The sequence below is a fragment of the Trematosphaeria pertusa genome (genome assembly GCF_010094035.1).
Source record: "Trematosphaeria pertusa strain CBS 122368 unplaced genomic scaffold BU26scaffold_22, whole genome shotgun sequence".
NCBI classification, from domain to species: Eukaryota; Fungi; Ascomycota; class Dothideomycetes; order Pleosporales; family Trematosphaeriaceae; genus Trematosphaeria; species Trematosphaeria pertusa.
Window position 1 is genome coordinate 705,421 of NW_022987233.1, and position 4,641 is coordinate 710,061.

Here is a 4,641-nt window from a genome sequence, read left to right on the forward strand (position 1 = left end):
TCTAGATACTATCTTCTTAAAGCTATAAAAGAACTCTAGTAACTACGCTATCTAATACGTCTGTTTCTACTCTTATATAGTAATAGAGAGAGTAATAAGCTAGTATAGTATTAGATAGTATAAGATTCTTAACCTACTAAAATACCGCAAGCTTAATTTCTCTAAAGGCATACTATACTCTCTATTTTAGTAGCTTAGTAAGAGGGTAGACAATCTAGCTATAATTCTTTAAGAAGGCTTAGTAGAAATTGTAGAAACCTAGAAATAATTAAAGGCTTTTAAGAGTTATAGGTATAGACTAATTCTAGATAGTAGTAACCTTCTTAGAGTTCTTCTAGATTCTATTAGTACTTACAATTAATTCTAGAAACTTAGTACTTTTAATAGTAAATTTAGATTTCTTAATATCTACTTACAACCTAGCTTTATGTAATTAATTAAGTACCTAGATAATATAGGCTTTATGCTTAAGCGAATTCTCTAAGTAAATAAGAATATTGTTAATATATACTATATAGAAATTGTCTAGTAAGCTATATAATATCTTGTTAATATATTACTAAAAGGTAGTAGAGCTATTATAGAGGCTAAAGTGTAAGAGCTAGGTCCGCGGTCTCTACTACTATAAGCGTCCTAGAACACCTAGCTAGGTAAGTTAGCTGCAGGCAGCACTGTCTCCACGAGCTGTAAGAATAAGAGGTGCTAGCAGGGTAGGTTAGGTTAAATTTAGCTATCTAAAGGTAAGGAGTAGAAGAATACTCCGAGAGCTCTCTATATACAGAGGTGCTAAGCGCTAAGGCGCTAGGCCAGGTTACGTGATAGGATTACGTAACCCAAGGTTATGTAACCTAAGATAAATCCTAAACTAGACTGTTACATTACCCCCTCTTACAGGGAGAGCTCGTCTCTAAGCTCTAAAATACGCCTTCTAGGTTCCCCTCCTTCTAAAACTCCTGCGTTATGCTCTTAACTGTCTCTTTTAGCTTGTAGTAAGCGTATTTGTGTTAGTTTTAAACTAGAAGCACTTTTACAGCTACTACCTTTCTTCTAGTCGCTCTATCCTTATAGAGATTTAAGCTAGAAGGCTTGTTTTCGCGTCTGTAGGGCGGCTTTATCGCGGGCTTTCTTCTTAGCGGCGCCTTCGCGTTACCCTTGTGTCTTCTACCCTTGCGGGTTTCGAATTCTCCGCGGTCTTCTCTAGAGTCTCCTCTTTTTCGTACGCCTTAATTTAAGCATCTAATCGTGATAGCGGCCCTGGCTTATCTAGGTATGCTGCGTAAAAGTCTCTTACTTTATAGAGAGCGTTAATAAAGCCTACAGCATTGTACTAGGTAGAGTTAGAATTATAAGCAACCTATACAGCGCGGTATTAAAGATAATTTTAATAAAGATAGCTATCTAGAATTTTATGTATAGGCTATTCTAGATTGCTATTAACTTTAATAGGTAGCTACTTAGGCTCTACCTGCCCTAGCAACAGCTCTAAGGCTTTTCTTAGCTAATTAGCGTAAAAGACGTTGTGCATACGCATATACGCAGGTAGCTAGAGCTAGAAGAAGTAACTCTTTGTAGTAACAATTAGGTAAGAGCTGTATATCTGTTAATTAAGCTTTACACTAGGTTAATTCGTTAAAAAGCTACGAGGTTTAACATAGACAAGGTCGCCCACCGCGAAATTAGGTTCTTAGCGCTTTTTGTTTGCTTGGAGCGCCTGCCTGGCTTGCGCTTTCGCGATATTGCTTCGTGCGATTTTGGTAGCTTTTTCTACGGCGTTATATCGCTCCTTAGCGAAATCCTAAGCTTTCTAGCGCGATAGACGCTTACGTAGAGTAGAGGCTTTTATTATACGCTTCTTCTAATCCTAGTAGTATATTAGCTTGTGTCTAAACTTAATTTTGTACGCTGTTAGTTCTATAGTTTTATGTAGTAACGTAGCTTGTGCCTAATTTATGCAGGGTAGAAGGTCTAACTAATTATTCTAGTAGTAATTAACGAATAGACGCAGACGCTAATCGAGATATTAATTAATAATCTCTATATTTCTATTAGTTTGCGGGTAGTACGTAGTAGAGAGCTTCTACTTAATTTCTATAAGCTAACAGAGCTTATCTATAAAGGCAGAGGTAAACTATAGGCCGCGATCTAATATAATAGACCTAGAAGAACTATATATACGCTAGATATATTAGTAATACAGCTCTACTATACGTTAAGCCGTAATTTTCTTATAGTAGAGTAGAGAGAAGCTTTGCTTACTTAGCTAATCTACAACAACGTATACGCAGTTAAATTCTTTCTTGTTAGGGAGAAAGCTCTTAAAATCTATAGAGACGTTCTGCTATGCTCTCTTAGAGATAGGCAGAGGCTTTAGAAGACCTAGCGTCTTATCCCGCGGAGCATAGCTCTAGCGGTAAGCCTTGCATGCCGCTACGTACGTATTAACGTCTTCTCGTATACCTAGCTAGTAATATTAATCTCGCAGTAACTAGGTAGTTTTTCTTTGTTCTAGGTAGGTAGTTACCTAAGTAGCATGCACAGCGCGGATTAGATGTGTTTGCAGGTAGTTAACAGCAGGGACTATTAATTAATTCTAATAGGTTAACAAGCCGTCTTCTATTTTCTAGGCGGAGCCTAACATGGTAGCTTTTTCTTAAGCTAGCTATAGAGAGTTGTCTAATTAGTTAGCTGCGATAACCTAATTAATTACAGTATATAGATTCTTAGTAGAAGGTGCCTCTATAAACGTATTAGCGGCGGCGATTTCCGTAGCACTGCTAGCTAATTCCTAGGCAGCTAGAACTAATAACTTATCTAATAATTACTTAACAGCTAAGAGGCTAATTTGCTTCTTACTTAGAAAAGCCCTTATACGGGCGGCGCAATCCTTCTTCTTTTAGGTCTTAAGCTCTTCTTACTTTTGTAATAACGCGTCCGCTGCTATATTAGCTAAACCTAGTTAATAGGTAAGCTTAAGGTTATAGTCGGCAATATCGTTCGCCTAGTAGACCTGCCTAGTAGTAAGTTTCTGCTTAGTAGTAAAATACTCTAAGGCTTAGTAGTTAGTTAATACCGTAAAAGGTTCTAGATCTTGCAAGCTAATTAGCTAGCTTCTTTACTCCTGTACGCTAAGGATAACCGCTAGCATTTCTTTATCGTAAATACTATAGTTTATCTAGGCAGTATTTATTGTCTTGCTAAAGAAAGCTACTAGTCTCTAGATACTATCTTCTTAAAGCTGTAAAAGAACTCTAGCAACTACGCTATCTAATACGTCTGTTTCTACCCTTATACAGTAATAGAGGGAGTAATAAGCTAGTATAGTGTTAGATAGTATAAGATTCTTAACCTGCTAAAATGCCGCGAGCTTAATTTCTCTAAAGGCATGCCATGCTCTCTATTTTAGTAGCTTAGTAAGGGGGCGGACGATCTAGCCGTAATTCTTTAAGAAGGCTTAGTAGAAATTGCAGAAACCTAGGAATAATTAAAGGCTTTTAAGAGTCGTAGGTACAGGCTAATCCTAGACAGTAGCAACCTTCTTAGGGTTCTTCTAGATTCTATTAGTGCTTACGATTAATTCTAGAAACTTAGTGCTTTTAATAGTAAATTCGGATTTCTTAATATCTACTTGCAACTCGGCTTTATATAATTAATTAAGCACCTAGGCAATATAGGCTTCGTGCTTAAGCGAATTCTCTAAGTAAATAAGAATATCGTCGATATATACTGTACAGAAATCGTCTAGCAAGCTATGTAACACCTTGTTAATATATTGCTAAAAGGTAGCAGAGCTATTGTAGAGGCTAAAGAGTAGAACTTAATACTTATAGTTGCTATACCGCGTATAGAAAGACGTTAGGTCCTCTACTAACTTATTTAGCTAGATCTAGTAGAAAGCTTGCCTTACGTCTAACTTAGTAAAGACCTTAGCGCGCGACAGGCGTGTAAGCGTTTTCTAAATAAGGGGGATAGAATAGGCGTCTTTTTTCGTAATAGCGTTAAGCTTTTAATAGTTAACGCAGAACCTCTATCCTCTACCTAGCTTTTTAGCAAATAGAACTAGTAATGCGTACAACGCATCGCTATAAACAATAAAGCCGCGATAAAGGTAGTCCTCTAGGTAATCCTGTACTAACTATAGGTGCTCTAGTAACATACTATAAAGGGGACTATTTGTTAAGGTATTTTCTACTATAAGCTTAATGTTGTAATCTACGCCTTCTCTATATAGTAGTAAAGTATTAGAATCCTTTTTTAAGAAATAGGCTACGGTTGCGCTAGCATATTCTAGGGATAGAAGCTTTTAGGCAACTAGTTAGCAGAGTTCCTCCTCTAGATTAGCAGTAGGGGTTTCCTTCCTATTAGTAATAAGCTAATTAACCTCGTAGACACTAAGGTACCTAATTGTAGTGTCTTTTCGACGCGCGTTAATTATAAAGGTAGCTACGCTAATCGTGTTAACGTTAAGCCCTGCCTTTAAGCATGTTCCTCGCGAAACAGGTAGCTTTTTTAGCTTGCGGGGCAACCTAGCAGGCGGGTTAAGATTCTTAAGCTGCCTATCTATTTTGCGCAGGTTTTCTTAAAGCTCTTAGTGTTACAATTCTCTCTTCCCTCGTTGTATTACTCTTAGCTTTTCCACCGCTA